Source organism: Cebidichthys violaceus, unplaced genomic scaffold (assembly GCF_023349555.1).
Source record: "Cebidichthys violaceus isolate CVI_PGR_0920_01 unplaced genomic scaffold, fCebVio1.0.p SCAF_14, whole genome shotgun sequence".
In the NCBI taxonomy this organism is placed as follows: domain Eukaryota; kingdom Metazoa; phylum Chordata; class Actinopteri; order Perciformes; family Stichaeidae; genus Cebidichthys; species Cebidichthys violaceus.
In genome coordinates this window covers 2,951,068-2,973,214 of record NW_027176307.1, presented here as the reverse complement: position 1 = coordinate 2,973,214, position 22,147 = coordinate 2,951,068, and positions in this window count along the sequence as shown.

Genomic DNA, 22,147 nt, shown 5'->3' with positions numbered 1-22,147 from the left:
AAATACTTTTGCCTGATTGAAAAAGGAGATGGTGTTGGATAAAGGTTAAAAAAGTATTTTATCTTGTGCATGCCCTTCGCATTTTGGCTCATTTTCGGAGTGTTTTACTTCTTCTCTGGCCGTGTGATGTCTGAATGTGACAGCCCCGGGCCAATATCATTAATTAAAGCTAAACTAATCTGTGACTCACACTTAACTTTCAGCCTCTGCAGCTGCTCTCTTCTTTTTCTTTCCGTCTTCTCTCAAACAAACATGCACATGCAATCACACACACAGTAAGTCTCGGTGTCTAATTAATGCTGCCAAATTACTAGTTGTGTCCATATCTTGGAGTGCAAAATTAGGGGTTTTCTACTTTGGAGCTGCTGTTGAATATTCAAATGGTCCTAGCTTTAAAACTGGGAGGACTACACGATGCATAAATACTGCACTTTCAAGGCTAATATGGAGATATCTCATCTCTAGTTTGTATTGCCGTGAAATGTAACAAGAACACATATGAACTCACAAGATTTTGGGACATTTTTGGGTCAAATTTACAGTAGATTTGTAACTTTTAAACGGATCTAATGTTGTGCTTACTAAGTGCTGTGCAGACGTATCAAGGCAAACTGTGTTCAGTTGATTTTAGTTCATACTGATGCCAAATGTTTACAATCACCACCAGACATTGTTTTTGGGGAAAGTTTCATAAATAGTACAATTAAATATATTACATTTTTGCTTCACTAAAAATAAACTGAACATAAATGATAATATTGTAGATTTTCCTGATCATTTCCTGTCATTTCATCTCTTAATACTTTCCGACGTCCCTGTCTATTGCTCTCAGGCCCAAGCTCATTTGTTCCTACTAAAAAAATTATGATACAGAAATATATTTGTTTAAAAAAAAGACTAAATACGCTCCTAAAACAGCTGGGCATTGTATAGTTTTTAACAAACATAACACAAACAGGAATAGTGTTTGTTGAGGATTATTTCATGATGCATATTAATACACATTATACATTGGTGCTCTAGTCTGTTGGTCTTGAGATTTGATGACAGAAATATATGGAAAAAATATAGAATATCACCACCTTTATTCATTAAATACATTTTTAGTAGATCGCTACAGCTTCCCTAACAGAAAACATAACTAATAAGGCAACACCAAGAAAGAGCAAATGCATGAAAACAAAACAGTGTACAACAAGGTTAGCAGGGAGACGTGCCAGGAATGTGGCATCGCTCAGCAACAAGCATGGTGGCTTTCTCTGGGAGAATCTAGCAGTGTTGCCTCTTTAAGGTAATAACGGTGGAGTTGTTTTCTCTGATATGATCTTAAGTGTGCTTTACAGGATATGAGTTCTGGCAGGATCTCTTATACCAGGCTGTGACAGGGAGCTATCGCTGCACCGCACTGATTTGGTGTATGAAGGCCTTCCTGCTCAAATTCAATTCATATGTTGCTAACTTGTTCTCGCTGATGTCGCTGCTTCAGACATTTCAAAGGATCCTTTCCACCCCCAACATCCACCTCTGTAATGCGTGTTGCTGAGACTGAACCCGTTAGCTGAGACGGGCGCTTTGAGTCGGCACATACTGAACAGAGAATGTGGGAGAAGCATCATCCTGCAAATAATATCACAGCACCACTGTGCATGTAATGCCTGCACAGAATGAGTCTAGTATCCTGGTAACTAGTCTTTGGTAGTAGAAAACTATGTCATGGTTGAGCTTGATGCAATCTGCAATCAATTGCTGTAACCTCATGTGAAATTCAATTTGCAGCCACAGGTAAAACAGAACAGTCCATTGTTGTTAATAGACGGGGAGAATGCTGCTTTTGGGAGCACAGTAGGGAAGGAACATAATATACTTTACAGACTTATTGGCGATTTTCTTTTTTGTAATTGGAAGGATCAGGTAGCTTTACCTTAAGTCTCCAGATCCCGTAAACCACAAGCAGCATGTTGAGAAATCACATCCATTAACAACAAAGTAAACACGAACAAGCTTTACCACTTTTGCTTTTAAAGCGCTTTTAAGACTTTAAAGCTTTTAAGACTCAGTTGTTCAACCGAGTCTCTTTTGTGTGTGTGAATGTTTTTGAGCATACACACAGGTTTGAAACTAGTCTTTATGTTTTTCAATGGATGTTAAGTATGCATTTATAATATGCATTTCACCTATTTTGTTACAATTTCCAACTTAACATTTGAGTTCAGTGTTAGATCCCAAGGTTGTTTAGTCATTTTGTTTTCCTCTTCCCTGTTTTGTTTCATAATGTTTCTCCTATTTTAGTTTATAGTTCAGAGAAAAACATCATGATCCACTCTCAAATTCACACTCTTAGAGAGGTCATTGTTTAAGATGAAATGGAAGCAACTGTGAAGGTTTATTCTTAGCCTGCTTTAGTGCTTTAATGTCTTAAAATATACTTACACAGAGGGAGAGGTCCCTGTCTCCCCTCATTCCTTCCTCCTCTGTCTAGTTAACTGACTGTTCAATCAATAGCTGCGAGAGGAGGGTGAACTTTCGAGGGGTGGTTAATTGGAGTGGAGACTGTTTGAATGGAAATCACTAATGACATGGAGAGGCTGGTGTGTGTAGTCTTCTCATCTAAATAATAACCCATGATATAGCCCTATATACCATACTATGAGAACAGGAGTTTTTAATGTTCATACCCATAGTTCATATTTAGCGTCGGGACAGTGAGTGGTGTCTATATAAAGTAACAGTGAGCTAAGCTTGTGGTGTGCTGACAGATCCACTGTTCTAATTTGTCTAGTTAACATATTCTGTATACGCAGGTTTGGAGGTTCTGGCAGTAATGATGTTGGCATTAAATGCAAGAAAAATGTTGCAGACCTGGGTTTAAGGAATTGAATCCCTTGTTTACCGACTAAAAATACATGGCCACGACGTGCACAACATCAATTTGCAGACACGAGCAGAATAATTAATTATACGTACACTGACTAAGACCTCATTTGCATCCAGTATTAAGATATAATTTGCATTGTAGCTTCACATCCGCTGCCTGGATACTGAGCAGCCTGATCATATTCCTCCATCCATTATATATGAGTGTGCTTTCTGTCCAGCTTGTAAATACATTTCATGCAGACAAAAAACAAAGTGAGCAGGTTTGAAAGCGGCACCAAAAATGGCAGATGATGCAGCACAGCTTGGACTTTTTAGATTTTATGTTGAAAACCCACAATGATGTTTGTTTCTGTCTCACTGTTGTATAACTAAGTTATTCACTACTCTATATACCATATAGCGAAATGTATAAAACTTTACATTGTGAAAATACACAAAGAGATAATTTGGGACACTATTTGGAAATACCAACACTTAAATTTACTGTTTTTTTGTTCACCAGCAGTTGTACTCTACGGTGAATAATTGTCCTTAAAGTAAATGACTAGAGTTGCCCTTTTCAGCACCTTGGAGAGAGACAGAGACCATTGCTGCGTAGAAATGTTCCTAACTGAGTGAATTGACCTGGACATTCGCCAATAGCAGCCATGATAATAGCAGGTGGAATTCTCTTGATATTGAACAGTTGAATTGATATTGCAGGAGTGAATTGTCAATTCTGGTATGTGAGACTCTACTGGGAGCAGTGTTAATTGTAAAGTTTGACAGCACCAGGAAGGAAGGACCTGCGGTATCTTTCCTGTTTATTTAGCCTGCATGAAACGCATAGGTTGAAGTGAAAGATGCATATTTTGTAGTCTATCTTCAGAACATTGTAGTTTCACTACAGCAGATATCAATAAAACAGCCGTTGGGTCATAAATATGTAGTTTAGTGAAAGAGCAGTCAAATTGTCCTTCACATCTATCCTTAACCGCATTTAACCGATTCGGTACCATGGAAAGAGAGAGACCTAAGAAATGAACCTTTAAGAGGCCAGTATTCTCCATCAGAACTGCTTGTCGGATGCTCAAATAGCTACCGTGGCACCTTTCTGACATCAAATGAGGATGGTCTTCATCTGACAATTATTAGAACTGAAACATTCACACTTGTGGCACTTTTTGAGCAATAGATTGCAACACTACGAAGGATGAGACTATCTGACAAATGTGCACCACTATCCCCATATTTAAAAGATATTGCACCTTCCCACTCTTTTTTGACAGCAAGCTTCTCACACCGCCTTCAAAAAGCATTTAAAGCCTGATGTGGTCATGTCTCGTATACTAGTTCTGATTGAACACACCCCGATCCTAACAGACGCTCAGGATGGTGTTTAGGCGATATCAGTATTTGAAAGATGGCTTATACTGCCTCATAAATTGGCACTCAATCTAACCTCACTGTTAGTATGTGACCTCCGATCATTGTGTAGCCCATGTTCTGAGGCAGCTTCAGATAATTTCACTCTCTTTAAAAAAAACATTAAATCACACCACAATGTGTTGAAGCACCATTTTCATGTTGTCTGATCTAACTTGAAATCTCTTATGTCGGTCAGGTTTGGTTGAACTTTATAAAATAAACCCTGGAGTGTATCATCATCCGTCTTCTATTAATGTAGAAACTCATCATGGCTGCATTATTATAGAAATTATCCAGAGGCTGTAATGCCTTCATATGTTTTTGGGCCGCCTGGCTATCATCATCTCATCTCAAGACTTAATAGCCTCGCTCCATTACTGACCAATCTCCATGGAAGAATTGCATCAATGGCCACTCCTTTCAATGCTCGTCTTGAGAGTGTGTGTGTGTGTGTGTGTGTGTGTTGACTCACCTTCTGACATACCGGATATTTCCCTTTGAGAGAGTATGCAGCTGGTTGCTAAGATACTGTATAATGGGGCAATCACTGGTAGGGGTAGGAGTTCAGTGAAATGTTCAGTTAGATTAAGGTTGGGCTGACGCATTCAGTCATGGACGGTCCTCAAAAGTATAGATGTACAAACGTGTGTGTGCGTGTAGTTTGAGAAGGAGAGGTTATCTTCATTCGCTGGTTTGTGTGTGACTCTGAATGCCGTCTGAGCTGCCCTCAGCGGTGTAGCTCTGCGTGTTGGAGAGTTATTGTCTGTTTATTCTCTGGGGGGTCATTGTGATCAATGAAGATCTGCCCTCTTAGTTTTGCCCTTTTTGAATGGCTTTCAACCAGGGCAGCAGCATGGAGCCAGTTTATCCGCCTCATTCATCTTTCACAGCATCTTGTTCTGCTTCCCACAAGGCCAGGTAGGTGTAGATGTGTGTTTGTGTGGGAAAAGGACAGTATTTATTGTTTACTTCGCTCTGAGATAGATAGGTCATAAGTCACTGTGACTTTTTCTTTGTTTTCATGAATGATTCAGCTGCCTGACAATCGAAATAAACTACCATCATCTCACAGGGAGAGAAGCAAACACACAGCAACAGCAACAACAGCGGGAACAAAGGTCCACCTGAGTAACTCTTCAATACTTTATGTTCTTTGTTCCCAATTTCAATTTTTAAAGAAACACTGGAGAGACTGATAGGAGGATGCACAAGATTTGTTTTCCATCTCAGACTAATGTTTCCAGCGACTGGTTGTGAATCATCCTGACTGGAAGTTTGATTGTTCAGCCTGTGTGCGTCTGCAGGGCCTCCGCGACGTGGAGACATGAGGCAAAGAGGACCTTTTTGTTTAGAGTCCTGACTCTGATTTTTAGAGGCCAATACCAACATCAGTATTTTAAAGTTTACCAGAATCAGATGTTTATCGTCCAATATTCATACTTTTAAATGAGAAGGCTACTAATGACCATACAAACATAACTTAAAACCCACTTATTTCAGAATAATTTTTTTAAAGAATGATGACGTGTACTAAGCGAGACAATTTACAACTGTAAATGTATGTAATGTAAATACCCTAATTTACTTGTCTTTTACATTTCTCTTCTGAAATGTCCTACTTGTATATGGTAATGCTATTCTAGCCAAGAACATGTTACAGTGATTTACATTTTTGGTCTTTCTTGTGGTGATCACAAATCAGAATAGGGACCAAATATATTGAGTGGTGTTACAGTGGTGGTATAAGTATAAATGTCCCGTGCAGTATGGCAAATATGGACATCATAAACCTAACCAATCAAAAGAAAACATTTAATGACTCCAATTTTAGTTCTTCTTTCGATATTTCATTGTAGTTCTTATACATTAGGTTATCTATAACGTTTGTTACTTGAAAATGTCTGGAAATAATTAAGTAATTGTCCAGTACATTCAGTAATGATAGATAGATAGATAGATAGATAGATAGATAGATAGATAGATAGATAGATAGTAACTTTATTGATCTCGCGAGGGGAAATTATTTTGTTACAAGCAGCAATAGGTTACAGGTATAAAAATCTTAATATTATATATAAAGAAAAAAAGAAAAAGAAAAATACAAGAAAAATACACGTCACAATATGTGCTCAAACCCTGAAGGTCTCTCAGGTTTTAATTGTGCTTTTATACTCACCACATAACCTGTGTTTTAGTGTTATTCTTAATAATCAATAAGTGACATTCAGATATGACCTTATAGAGGAAGTGTTTCATTGTCCACCATTTTCCCCCAATGGGACTGCTGCTGGAGGGCTACACAGATCCCTCTCTTCTCTTTCCACTTGGTTCCAGATCTATTTCTGTGTGCGTGTGTGTGTGTGTGTGTGTGTGTGTGTGTGTGTGTGTGTGTGTGGTCTCCAGAGTGGTGACATTCACAGACATTCGGAGACGAGCCGTGCCATGCCAAGCTAACACCCTGACATTGTCCTGACATTTCCCTCCTGCTGGCTCCCACTCATCTGCCTGCTTAGTGTGTGTGTGTGTGTGTGTGTGTGTGTGTGTGTGTGTGTGTGTGTGTGTGTGTGTGTGTGTGTGTGTGTGTGTGTGTGTGTGTGTGTGGGAGATTTCAAACTCACCGCCTCCCAGATTCACAGAAAAGGGCTCAGAACTGCACTAATGGCTTTGGAAGGAAGTGCATCAAAGTAATTTGCTGCTGTGTGAATGTGTATATACTGTATATATACTGTACAACTGTGTGAGTGCACCCTTTATAATTGCTTTAGAGTGCAAATTAATGGATGTCTTGAAAGATGCAGACTGAACATTAAGGTTTTTCTTGAACATATTAAAGATCAAAAGTAAAACACTCAAATGGACATTTAAAATATTGACATATACTGTACATACACAATTTTTATAAAGCAACATTCTTATAAAGATCTATAAGACCTTGAATATGAAGGCAAATCACTGTCAAAATCCAAGAGCGCAAATGAGATCCATGCGCTGCGCAAATCAAAAAGCATATTTTACTTTGACGAGTGAAAGTCACTCTCACGCGAGTGAAAGTCGCTTGCGAAGCTTTACCCTGCTCACTCGCGAGTAGTTTTTCTTTTTGACAGTAAGTGGGCGGACCCAGTCTCTGTTGTATCTCTACATCTAATTGGTTACAATCCTCGTCTTTGGACTGACCGGCTATCACTGCGACACAGACGCCAGGTCTGTTAGAGGTGGTTTTCAATCCGCCACTAAACACGACTCCACCACACCTCAGAATCTCAGAATGTTCTACATTTGTCTGACAGGTTTTGTAAACTTTTCAGACTGTAGAAGCAGATGAAATACAAATTATGTTAATAGCGTTTTGAAATACAATAATTAAAAATGTGTTTCTCTTGTAAGTCAAGTTGCTCAGATTGATTTATATTCACTCATCATTCTATTACAGACAATGTGTTTGATAGTCAAACCTCTTGTGACAAACAGCTCAAAGAATCTCTTTGATCTTAATTGATTAAAACATGATGTGATCATATTTAATCATACTGTTGTGTTTACAGAAGAGATATAATGTAGTTGTATATAATATGAGCAAAAATTTGGACCCGCTCAAAGATCTGTAGCCAAGATTAGGGACCACTGTTTCTATATTAACTGTTTGTCCAATTTAAATCACTGACTAATTAGTAAGTAATTAGTGGATTAAAAAGTATTCAGATCCTTCACTGCAGTAAACGTACTAATACTGATGAAACAATCCATTATGAGTAAATACCTGCATTCAAAACCTTAGTCAAGTATGTTATTATCAGCAAAATGTACTTTAAGTATAAAGGTACCCGTGCAGTAAGATGTACATTATTTGCCCCTGACCTGTAGTGCATTCTGAGAATCTCCCCCTAGCGTCTGTGTGAGAGTGAAAGACTCGAGCTCGCGGGGTATTGCCTTCATACTTGAAGTCATGTTTGTTCAGGGTTTTAGTTAAGAGCGTTTAAAGGGAGTTAAACAAAAAAGCCCTAATCATGCCTTCTTGTGTGAGATCTCATCAAAATATCCCTTTAAAATCAGTTCAAGTTAATGTATTCAAATAAACAATCAGTGTAGTGTCAGTTAGTGCTAAAAATAAATACGTTCAATCAACTAACCTTTTTCATATACTCACATTTCCTCGTTTTAGTGTCTTTGAGTCAGTAACTGAGCTCTGTTTTGTAGCTTGGAGCAGCATAATTCAGTCTGGATTCTACAACCGTACGCAGAAGTGAGGTTTCTCACCTTTTGCATCCGTACCTTGTCTTCTCACCCTCATGGTATAAACACAGTGTTTCCAAGTGGCATTATTGTTGGCGCAGCTGTCGCAAAGACAACCGGATCGCTTTCCTTTTTTCTCAGAGCCACCAACGAGGAGGTTAACGCATGTAGAGCGAGGTCGGCGCACAGCTCCTCCACGATTATAATGAATGGATTTGATGCTGTTCTGTGGATGTCTGTTCTCCGTTTTCTTGTCGTTGCATCGTTAATTAGTGGTGAAAACGGTTTTCTTAATGATGAAACTTTATATATATGTCATGTTAAAAATGATGCAATACAATGTGGTTTAAAAACAGATGAGGGATACTTATAAGAACACAGAGGCATCAACAACAAAGCAGAAAGGGCAATGCAAATATATTTTGGTGGTGCTTCACATTTAAATATATTAATTTACAATGCTGTTGAAACAATGTTAATATCATTCAGACAACTTAGACATTTAGATGAATTTTAATGAGCAAATCATCACATTAATGTTCACTGTGAGTACTATCATTGCTACTAGGAATCCTATTAGCATTGAAAAACAGCCTGACAGACATAAATCCATCTACACATTATTCATTCATTCATCCATTTATCAATCAATCTGGTAAAAGATAAATCACCTTGATGTTATCAGAACTGATTTGTGATTCAAATGCGACACACAGGCTAGTATTGGCCCAACCCTTGTTCTGACACACTCCAGCTGTCCTGAATGTTCTGCCAGGAAACAAAGTTAGCCGTCCACACAGTCGGAGCAGCTGTGGGGATTGACTTGAAGCACTGAGGAGTGTGAGCAGTCATAACGGACGTTCTCACAGAGATACTGAGTCTCAGGACCTGGCCTGTTAGGCCAGCACTCTGTAGACTGTTACACTTTGCAGAGCTCTGAGTGCCGTGGGGAGATGATGTGGCAGATGGAAGGAAGGAGCTTAAATACACCGAGCTGGCAGCCAAGGTTGAAGAGTCTCGGTGAGCCCTGAACAAGTTGGGCGTTGTGGATTGGCACATCCAGGAGTAGTTTATTCAGGGAGGTTGGGATTTGAGTTCTGGGATTATAACAGGACTTGAGATCAGCCAAAGGCTCAGACTGAAAACTGGTCGAACAGCGAGGAGCTTTAAACATCCAGATCCAAGATAGGAATCATATTTTCCAATTTGCACTCGGAAGGAAAATTATATTTAAAATTAAAATGTTTCAAAGCTACATGGCAACTTTGTTCATTATCTTTGAGGGGGCTCTCCTTCAATTATACACATACAAATGTAGCTTTCCTGTCATGAGAAGCACCACTCTGCCAGTGAAACAGTTGTATAATGTTTGGAGGAAGCTTTCCAATATGAAAAGTAATAAGCAGAGACTTACATCTTTGACAACAAAAAACATTGTGTGAGTTAAAAAATGAACCCTACAGGGATGAAATGTGCTAGCAAGTGCATTATGGGAAATGTATTATTATTTCTATAAACTTTCTGAAAGTGCAATACTAAATCATCGCAATACCACGGTGCAGGAGGGAGTGTTGACTGTTTACATATACAAATTTATTTCCCAGCAAAACTGTAAGGTGTGAAAAGCATAATAACAGAACGTCATGGGGATGAGAGAGGAAATGATGTGACATTAGTTAGTATGTGTGTATATATATATATATATATATATATATATATATATATATATATATATATATATATATATATATATATATATGAATTTTAGCCTGCAACAACCCATGTTTTTGGCCACAATTTGTGAACACAGCATTGATGTATCATCAGCCTTTAGGTTGATGAACAGCTCACTCCACTGACTGCTGAGGGAAATGTCTGCCTCTTTAGCTGTTAAATGTTCCCCTATGTTCCCCAGCTAGTCGCTAACTTTGTCTCTCTGCGGTTTAGTGCTGGAGAGGCAGGGTACAGTGGGTTTACCAGAGCCTTTCTGCTGCATTCTACGGCGAGAAATGAGGTTGATGAGATTTTTTAAAAAGAGGGAAAACATAGCTGCAGTGGCCTCTATAAGAGTGGTACTATAGTGTTCCACCTCATTAGTGCTGCACAGCTTGCAGGTTTTTTTTTTTTTTTTCTACCACTACATTATCAAAACGGGTGCAGTAACTCTCTAATCCTCAACTCAATTAAACTCAGATTTCACCTAACCCAACATGCTAGTCATACTAGCTGGAAGAAACACATCATGAAATAGTTAACTAGTTTTCACCCCATCAACTCAGACAGTGTCAGTTGATGGTCGGCATGCTCACACTGTGGTACGCACAAATCACTTTTTCTTCACAAGAGTTCATAGAGTTTAATTATTGAACTGGTATTGAGAGAGTTACTGTTAAACCATATCAATCTTCAAAGAACTCCAATACTTGTATCTCTCTCTGATCAACATCAGAGCAAACATTCTAGCAGCAAAACCGAAGTATGTTGTTCGCTCATAAAGTCTTGATTGGTTAGTTTCAAAGGCCTTAAAATGTTGTGTTGGAAAAGATAAAGATATCGCACACTCTCTACAGCTGGATACTAGGAACATTTCATTTCTAGTTTTAAAAGGGGAGATCCATGTCAGTTCAAAGTGTTCGATAAAATGTTCCACTTGTGAACTTTGCACAGTGTACAGAACCTTTTCTTATCGCAATCCCTAAAGGTCAGCCTTCCCATCAGCTCATTTTTTGCTACAGTGATTGATTAATTAAGTGGAAGTCCCTCCATTAGCGGTGTTAAAATAGCAGTGTCGATAAATGTCAGTCCAATCAGTGCTGAGATGTGAGGGGAGTTATTTGTGAAGCTCAAAATGAAATGTGCTGCTGATAGCTGGTTAAGACCACATTAATACCACACGAGCTAAGACATGGTCCTGATACTTCTTCATTAGCATTATACGATGACAGACATTTGCTTAAACTGATCTGTTGATCCGCATTTAGTTACTGTCACTTTGACATTATTCTTTGGTTGGTAATGTTATCTAATAAAAGACATCAAGGGACTCATGGTTGTTTCCAAAAGGCTTTTCTTAAAAAGATAATATTGTTCTCTTATTCATTTGTCTGTCTGCCCTTAATCAGTCTAACCAGGTCCCCTTTATTCTTCTCCTCTTATTAATATTCTGTTGCACGTTGCTTAAAGCATTAGCAATAGATTTGTGAAACAAGCTGTGAACAGAGCATTGACTTACAACATTTGCATTCATCTGCAGACGTTTTGTTGTTGTTCACCTGATAGATGCAAGTTCAATATTGCAATATATTGTAGCTCTGTTTCAGTCTCGTCAAACTCCTGAGGGAACATATCTGGATTTTAAACTGCTAAATGTTCCACTATGTTCACCAGATACTTACCGACTTTGTCTGCCTTTTTTTCCCCTTGAAACTAAGTTGATGAGAGCAAACAAAAACAGTAAAGTTGTAGGTCATGAAAACCTAAAAACAAAGAGCTAAAAAGACAATATAACAGTCCATGTAGCTGCGGGTAACTGCAGAGTTAAACATGGTATTTATGTTTTGTTTTACTTTGATTACTTAATTTGTTAAATGCTTTGTTCAGTAAAATGCAGTAAGTTATTATCAAAGTCAGCCTATTTAAGCTGAGAACTGCGAAATAAAATCTGTTGGTCAATTTACCCATTCAGTGATGAGGTGGTGGAGCAGCAGAACACATGTTACTAATTAAATTAGGGATGTGTCCATTTATTCAAGTGTCCCGGTAAGTCACGACAGTGAGGCAGCATACACAATACCAGCACCCTGAAACTGAAGCAGCTAAATGGAATTCAGCCATCGATTTCATTATGCAACAGTAGTGTGCTTCAGGGGCGAAGTCATTATTTTGTTGTATTTGATACAAAATACAATCAATGCAGCCAGGGTAGACTGTGCACATATAAGAGCCAAAGACACAGAGGGAACGGCTCTGATGTCAAACCATGGTCATTATATTCTCATCACCTCCCCACCAGTCTTTGTCTTTGTCCCTGAGTTCATTCACATCAGTACTGTAGGGAAGTCTGTGCTGGGCTAATAATGCTTCTCTTCTCACTGACCTTTCTTACTGCACAATGGACGACCAGGTGCCATGTGCGCTGACATGTCCTCCTCTGCAGTGCTTTTCTGTAGCGTCTGTCTCTCTCTCTCTCTCTCACACACACACACACACTCAAATATGTCTGTTTATCAGCTGCAGTCCACATGCTAAGGGTAACAAAAGTGAGTTACAAGAGCAAAAAGTGTGTGCTTGTGTAGCTAAAAAGCCATTGGACACACACACACACACACACACACACACACACACACACACACACACACACACACACACGTATAGATCGGGGAGGTCAGGGAGATGAGAGCAGCAGGATGACCCATTGGGGTCAGATCAGTCTCAATATTATTGAATGCACCCAGAAGGATTCACAAATGTTTTTTTTGTGATTTATATATAAAAGACTATCTTCATAAAAATACTTTCAATGCACAAATAATTATATTTAAATGTAAACAAAATCCATATATAAAAAATAAGATTCACAAATGTATTTCTGATATTTAAAGGGATTTGAAATTTTCATCAAAAACATTTGGATGTTGTTCAATATACAAACGGTTAAACCTGCATTTACAAACTGCTTGTCATGTGTGAACTTCACTGCATCTGTTTGTGGGGTTTTTGAGACTCCCCAGATGTTGCCCGTTTCACAAATACATTTGTTTCCAACAGGGAATTATCTATAGCCAACCAGATGTCTCCTTTTTTAGCAAATCACATGAGCGGGGGTATACTAGTAATTCATTGATATTGAGACTGATCTGACCCAATATGACCCGGTGCTTAAGAGAGGATGTCCACCCAGTCAGAGGTTATGGGTTCAATCTCCGTATGATCACATCTGCTGACTTGATGTGACAGACAATGATTCTTACTGACTTGTAGCCCAATACGACACACCATAAGGGTTAATGGCATTGGTGATCAATACAGCAATGCCTTTTTATAAAGGCCAGTCAGAAGTGCAAACTAGAGCACAAAGCCTCCAAGATAAAGGCTTAATTATAACTAGGGATCAAATCTTAATAATTTATTATATTGCGTGTGTGGTATACAAAATACAAAAACTTACCACTTCTCATGGTGAGCATTTTATTTAAATTGTCCTCCCTGTCTTGTGTCCATTTAGAGAGAAAGAGAATGTGTGAAAAAATGTTTTAGCAAAACAATTCGACCAATTCAGGTATTTTCCACATATCCAGGTAAATTTCAGTGAAAATCAGTCACAGCTGACCAAGATAATCCTCCAGCCTTAAACAAGTCCACTGTTCTGTCTATTAAGAAGAAAGCGCTTTACCATTTGTACAAGATTTTACCGAAAGCCAAGATGTCCCAGTTTTCCATTGTTGTTAAACGCAGCATGTATTTGTGGATTTGTGTGGCGCAAGAGACCTTGAAAATCCCCTTATAGGCCGCGACCCAAATTTTCAACTTCTCAAATGTATTTAATGAAAAGATGATACAGTTTGAACCTGAGCTGAAAATGTCCTCTGCAGTTGTAGTAGTAGGAAGTTCTCTTGTTCCTGTCAGTCCTCGTCCCACACATGAGTAAAACTGATTTGTTTGTTACGTCTGTAGATTCGTCCATTTGTAGTGAAAAATGACCGCTTGCCTTATATCGAGCTGTGGTCTGTTGTTTGATGTTATCCGACATGTCTTCAATTCTCCTACTTATAGTGTCATTTGACAAAGGTCTAGTTTTCAGTTTATCCGCTGCGGATTGATCCAACAAATGGCGCTTCAGTTTTGACGGCTTCATGCTTTCTTGTGCCAGAACCTCGCTGCACAAAACACACTGAGGTTTTTGCCCTTGTTTGTCCTCAATGTAAGAAAATCCATAACTCATGTAGTCGGTGTTGTACTTGGGTTTCGCTCAATTAGCATGAAAACAAACTTTGTGGGTGTTCTTCTATACTGTGAAATGGCGGGTGTGTATTAGATTTACAAGGCATTAACGCCAAATACTGTTAATGAGTGTGAATAACTCCTCTGCATTAAACAATCCCCTTCAAAATAAAAGCACAAGATTTTTTTTTGTTATTTCAGGCAAAGGTCCGCGACCGTTACACATTTGAAAAATATATTTTTCAAATGTGGCTATTTGGCTCCAGGCTAATTTCACTCCATACCTAAACTACTGATAGAAAAGGTTAGTAGAGCTGCAATGTGTTTCTATTGTCTATGTAAGACTAAACCAACCAGTTAGTTTTCTTTCTTGAGGTCTTTTGTCTTGTAACACAGGAAAATACAGTTTGAAAACCATTCCAATAAATGAATTCATTTCATCGCTGTGTCGCATGTATTCGAGTTTTCTTTACCTCGTTCTGGTGCACCAAGCCTTGATGGGCTCTGTACTGCCTCCTTGAGGCCAGGGGGCAGGAAACACTCTGCTGCCACTACAGGTGGTGTGAACTGAAGTCATAGCGGGTGTTTTTTTTAAATGGCCACAACGGGTAACAATGAGGTCATTCCACTCTTGAAAAAAAACGTTGACAAGCCAAAGAGCTGAGATTTATGCTTTATAGGAATGTTTTTTAAACAGTGTGCACTACATTACAACGAGAGAAGGCTTCTAGCATGAAGACAAACTGACTGATTTTGCAAATGCACGTCTGGTTAACTTTCCCACCACCACTGCACTGCATAGCACAGACACTTCCAGGACAATCTCCCATGCAGAGCGTGAAGCAGACGCAAACAAGGCAAGTAGTTTAACTTAAAACAATAACTTGGGGTCAATAGATTGGATAGTGTTAATCAGAAACAATTAACGTTGTTTGTCTTTAAGGCATGAAAAACTGTTGCCAGTAGATGTATCTAACAGTGTTTTGAGACCAAGTAACATCGCCTAGTTCTATTAAATAGAAAATATACGTATGTGATGCATTTTTGCTCAGTCTCTCTAAAAAAAACAGGAACAGACTATTTACAAAATGGCTCTTCTGGCTTCGACTGACAGAGAGAGGAAAGTGTAGGAAGAATCGCAAAACTGTAAACAGTGTTTGGGTCCAAAACTGCCTCTTTGTCTTTGAAACCTTTTTTCACCAATGATCATGACAAGGGAAACAAGCAGACAAGGAAAATGTTAGAGAAATAACTGGCTTTTATTGTGACAGCAGATCAGAATCGCACATAAAATACCCCATATCAGTTGCACAGTTTGTGTGGAGCTGCTGCTCTGTGTGTCGTCACAGCTCTTCATCTTTTCATTTCCCTCCTCCATGGTGCAACATTTGCACATTTTTATTTTGGTAAAGAAAGTCCAATTTTAGTCACGATAGCAGCCAAGTTAGAGGAATTTCAAAATCAGTTCAAATATCTCAACAATCATGGGGTTGCCATGACATTATAAAATCCAGGTGTGCTCGAAAAATGTACCCAGCTGACTTTGGTGGTCCCCTGACATTTTCTTTTCTTTTTTTACCCATAAAACTAATGACATTCCCATTAGCTTCAGCTGTACTTTGTGGTTAGTTTTAATTTAAAACTTTTAATTTAAAATTAACATCTTGAACGCGGTCAACATTGTAACGGCCAAACATCAGCAGCTTGGCATTTAGAGCAACATCATTGTGAGCATGTTAGCTGTCTGACTAATGTGAACTGCTTTGCACGTTTGAGTAGTGTGGTACACTCTAGAGAGGTTCAAATTTGGTGTTAGATTTGATTTTATTGCAAAAATGGAAGCAAAATGATGGTAATCCAATCAATTTTAAAGCTTTTCAAAGATCCCCAGTATTTTTTTGGTGTAAAATACATTTTTGTTAAGCCAGTAATCAAGCAGTGAGCTCCAAAGCTCCCTGACTAAATATCCCTGGTCGTTGGCCCTCTAAATGGCATCTTAGCAGTAAAGAGGATTAACAGAGATTAGTTATAATACCTGTGACAGTAGGTTGATAGGCCACTAAAAGGTGACGATACAGTCGTTGTGATGTGTTTCTATGTTGTCTTCATCATCATCTGGTTATGAGAAACATGAAATTATAGCCACTGTTGCTTCGTGTCTACTGGATGTGTAAAAAGGCGATTATTTAACAGGTCGGCCATAAAAACCTTTAATGCCGTAATATGTAAAACACATTGTTAATGGAAGTTTTTATTGGACTTAAATAGCTGTTACCCACAGAATACAATCAGCAAATGTTTATCCTAATCCACAAATATTTCCCTGTCCACAAACATGTTTTTGTTGTTTTTTTTATTTGTGTTGTGTAAAGTCATATCTCCAAAATTACCGGGCAAATATGCATAATTTACTTAACATGTATTTTTATTTCACGTGAAAATATTATAGCTTCATATACATTTGTGGATCATTTCCTGTTGGTTTGTGACTTTATTGGTGTATCTTCTGGTGTAGCTATACCTGCTCCTCATATCTGTGGATTTCTTTCTGCAGATCTTCTGCGGTACAAATTGGGCAGGTAGTGATCCACAACTGTGTATAAACCTATACAATGTTTATGTAAGATTAAAATATATGTTGACACAGTAAATTATGCATATTTGCAAATTTCTAAACAAATGTGTGGATCATTGGACACATTTATGGATTGTCATGGGGTTACAGCTATTAAAGTCCAATAAAACCTCCATAGAGTTCTGCCCAACGTTTCCAATAAAATAATTGAACAATGCTCTTAGATAATGTCAATACCTGTTAACACTGTTTCTCTTTTCAACATACTATACTCTGCCTTTTTCCGACATACAATGACTTATTTCATGTTTTTTGTCGACAGGCTATACTATGACTTTTTTCATGTTTTTTATGAGTTTTTTCGAAATTCTATACTATGATTTTTTATTATGACAGTTTTCAACATACTTTGCCTTTACTTTTTATAAGTTTTTTGACAGACCATATTTTTCAACGTATTATACTATGACTGTTAGTCATGATTTTATTCAATGTACTTCAGTATGGTGTATTTTATAACTTTTTTGGACGGACTACACTGTGACATTTTGCGACATACTATATTATAACTTAACTTTTTGACATCATTCTTTATGAATGTTTTCGATGGTGTACTATCCTAGGACAAGGTTATTACTTTCTTTGACATTTCTTATGATATGCTTTACTATGACATTTTTCAAGGCATACTACACTGTTATTTTTATGGAATACTATACTATGATTTATGATTTTTTTATGACTGCATTTTATACTATTTTTTCTTATGACTTTAACTGACATTTTTGACATTTAAATTGTTTTATGTTAAATAATGGAGCATTTGTGAGACCCAGGATTTTGAAGAATAATTTGATTTAAGAATGTCATTTTCTATTACTTACTTGACTTAATCCCTTTGCTGCTCCAGCGATCATAAGCCATTGACAAATGTCCCCCCCCCCTCCTTGGTTGTTGACGTTTTGTGCCCAGTTGAGCCCTCTCCCAGGCTTATTCTCCAGCTGTTCCTGGGGCAACCTCTATTCCTTGTTCCTTGGGGGTTGCATTTCCCATCTTGTTGGGTGATGTTTGTGGTAGGATTTTGGGTCGGTCTCTTCTGAATTGAAAGCCAATGGGATCCTGGCTTGTTCTTTTCCACAGGTCTACATTTCTCACTTTGTCTCTCCACCAGATGTTTAGTATTCTCCTGAGGCAGTCGTTCATTATTTTTTGCAGCCTGTTTGTTGTTTGCTTTGTCATTTCTCATGTCTTTGATCCATACAGAAGTAATTTGCATTTTTGTGTTGAGATGTGTTTTGAGCTCCAGATCTTTCTGAGCATATTAAACACCACCCTAGACTTATCGACCCTGCTTTCTTGCGTCTGTATGTGTCCCTCCGGTGGTGTCCACAACACTGCCTAGGTATGTGAATGCCTTTACCTCCTCTGGGGCAGAGCTGTTCATGAGGACAGGGTTGCTGATTTTGCAGTGGATCTTCACCACCCGTGTATTTGCTGTATTGTTTGTAAAACCAAATTCACGTAGCTTGTGAGAGACTGTCCATCCTCTCCTACATGCACATTTGTGTGTGTAAGGGGGAGCTATGTCATTTGCAAAGTGAAGGTCATCCAGCTGCTCCCACATCCTCCACTAAATCCTATTTCTTTTCCATCACAAGCCAGTCAATCACCAGGAGAAACAGAAATAGTGAAAGTAGACAGGGTAGACGCCCGTCTTGACATCAATCCTGTGGGAGAGCTGGCCTGCATGTATGATTTTACATGAGGTTGTGTCATACGAGTTCTTGATTAAATTTATGATGTTGGTGATAATTTCATTGAGGTCCATTAGGGCCCATAGTGTTGTCGTGTCTAAGCTTTCAAAGGCTTTCTCAAAGTCGATTAAGCTGATTTACAGGGACGTGTCCCATTCAATAGACTGTTCAGTGATCACGCATAGTGCTGCTGTGCGGTCTGTTCCTTCCTGGATCCTGCTCGCTGGTCCCGTAGCCTCTCGTCTACAGCGTCCTGAAGACAGTTGAGGATGACCTGGTTTGGAACTTTACTGAGTACAGAACGTAGGCTGATCCCTGCGTCTTTATTGGTGTCAGTTTCACAATGTGTCCTTCTGCCCATTCTGTGTGTGGCTTCTCCTATTACCAAATTTGCCCCAAAAAGCCGTAGAGCACGTCTGTTGATGAGTTCATGTCTACTTTAAGGGCTTCAGGTGAAATATTGTCAGGGCCAGCAGCTTTGCCAGTTTTGAGTAGCTTGCAGCCTTCATTTCTGGTTTCGTTGGGTCTATTACTCTTAATTTGAAGTGGCATCTTGGCTTTTGGAATATGTAGCTGTTCTGCCGGTGGTGACCTGTGTAGGATGTCTTCAAAAAGCAGTTGGCCTGTCTTGTATGTAACTTAATTATCACTATGTGGGTATGACCCAGACAATATCCTAGGATGATATATAATAACTCCTTTGTGACCCTTTGACTCGCCTCAATTTATACCCTTTGGTTTCCTCTCCACCTGTGTTCTCTTGTCACTCCTGATGTTCTGTTGTAGTCCTTTTGGGCCAAAGCTTTTTCAGCTCTTTGCACCTATTTGTTGTCCAATGCACTCCAGGCACTGTGGTTATTTTGATGCATTCTGGGAGTTTTTCTCACAACATGACCCCCCCAGAAACTCCCCATCAGAAACTAATGGCATGCACACTTTGACTCTCATAAATACACTCAATAAAATCTATTCTCAGGCATATTAAATCATTAGTACAGTCAATGTGATGTAAAAACATATATTCCTAAGTATGTAATTTATTTTTAATATATTTTACTCCACAACTATCTGGGGACCCCTAGGAAATATCCCACGAACCACTGTTATATAATATGATGTATTGCTGTAGATTAAACTACCCAAGAGTATATAAAAACAAACAAAAACCTACAACAGTAGAATGCAACATGTACAATAATGCAATAATACAGAAATATACATTTGTTAATACCCTGGTATATAACAGTGGGACACTGTCCAGCCTAATGAGGCCTGCCGTCTGCTTGTATTGAGGTTATGGTTGAAAACGAAATCATTGCAACTTAATCGGTATGAAACTAAATTGCTGCCCATTGGTTTTGGAAGTCATTTCCAGATTGTAGTGATTCCTTTCAAGGATTTGGCAAAGACCATTTTAGTAACCAACTCTCTTGATTATACAGAAACGTATCCAAGCCACACGTCATTTCCAATATGATCTTGTCCCTTGTTTGTTGTAAGGAAGCAAATTCATGTATCGGTAGACCCTGGATATTATTGGATTTATGGGGATCAGGAAGCCAACTGTAGATTGTTGAACTTGAGTCTATGCAACAAGGGAGTGTGAATGGGATTTATAATTCTCTGCGTCTCGACACCATCTCCCTCAGACTGTCTGACAGGCAGCAGACGTGATAGCAGCATGGTTTAGGCAGTGGGACTCAGGGAGAGCTTGTAGCATGCATTCCAAACAAGACCGGGCCAAACTTTAAATTAAAGAAAAACCCAGCAGAGCCCTGAGCGAGACAACAAAAGCAAGAGGAGGTGGAGGGGTTCTATCCTCACACGCTGCAGTTTTAGAATCAATAAATAATTCTAAGTGTGTCTCATCACTAAAAAGTGGCAGTAAAATGAAATGCAAAGTTCTGATGCCAATGACTCGGCATACTTATCAATACGCCTTGTATAACAGTCTGTATCATTGATCTCCAAATCCCCAAAGTCATCTGATTCAAATGCACACGATGAACAATACAATCTAATGTGGACAACATTGACCATAGCAAATGGAAATGCAAATACAAAATTCCCTTAAGCGCAGAGCTGTTCCAACACAGCGGCATGTGCATATACAATGATGAGAATATGACATCTCTGGCCGCTAACATCAGGTTGTGGGAGACAATCTGCAAACAGAAGCATTACAAAGGCTGCTGCAGCAGCCAAAAGAAACAAAATCGGAAGCGGAAGATGAAAAATGGAGATAGGAGCCTGATAACGGGAAAGGCAGCCAACCTTCAGCAGCGAATGTAAGAGCTAAAGATTAACATCAGAGGGAAAAAGGATGGAAATAGTTGAGTATAATCAAGGAATCAGTGACACTTCTAAATGAGTTCAGAATGAACATCTGCGAGATAAAAGCCAAATAAAGATAACAGTGCACAGTTGATAAAAGAAAAAGGCTTACAGACATCTTGAGGCTCTAAGCAGAGCAAGGTGTGTCCTCGCCGCTGCCTAATCAGCCTAATTACCTCCAATTATCTGCCTCAAATTGCTTGCTGTCAGGTTGAAAAGTCCATAATCAAGATCAACAGCACAACAGATCATTATACTATAAAGGTTGCCATTATAATCATCATCTCTAAACTGTATCCCCTTCTGGGGTCAAGTCAGCCCCTGCTACGATAATGAGGTTTTCAAAGCTAATTGAAATAAACAGCCCATTATGTCAAAATGAACGAGACTGTTGGTTCTCTGCGATAAATGTGAGGGTCAAACTCAACAGTGACCGATAGTGAAACAAGTGAAACAGCTCGGTGAAGAGGGACAGAGAGGCCCAACAGCATTACAGAGTATTACATCACAACAACATAGAGGTTAGCAACAGATGGACGTCTGATGGTGATACTAAAAAGCAGTGCAATTTCTTGATTTTTGAATACTTTTTTCCCTACCAGTCCAGGCATTAGTTGGTTTCCTTCATATATTCATTGATTTCAGTACAGTATAAAAAGACTAAAGGTACCTTCAGGCAGTAGCAGTCGTTTTTTATGTAAACATGCTGCGATGCTGCTCTTGTATTACTATCTGAATTGATTATTTTTTCAAACCACACCACTAATGTATACATAATGTGTAGTAAATGGGATAAAAAAGGAGCAACATCACTGGTAGTTTCTTTTAACAAATGCCGTAAAACAAAAAAAATGATCAGCACGAACACTTCCCGTCACCCGAACACGAAGAACCATGAACGTGTCCACTCATCTAGACTACAATTATGTCGTCGTGATCTCTTTGATCCCATCCCGTTCATTTCTGCTAGTGAACCACGTTTTATGGAAAATCAAAGTCCAACATTGAGCTCCTCATGCCTCAGAAACGT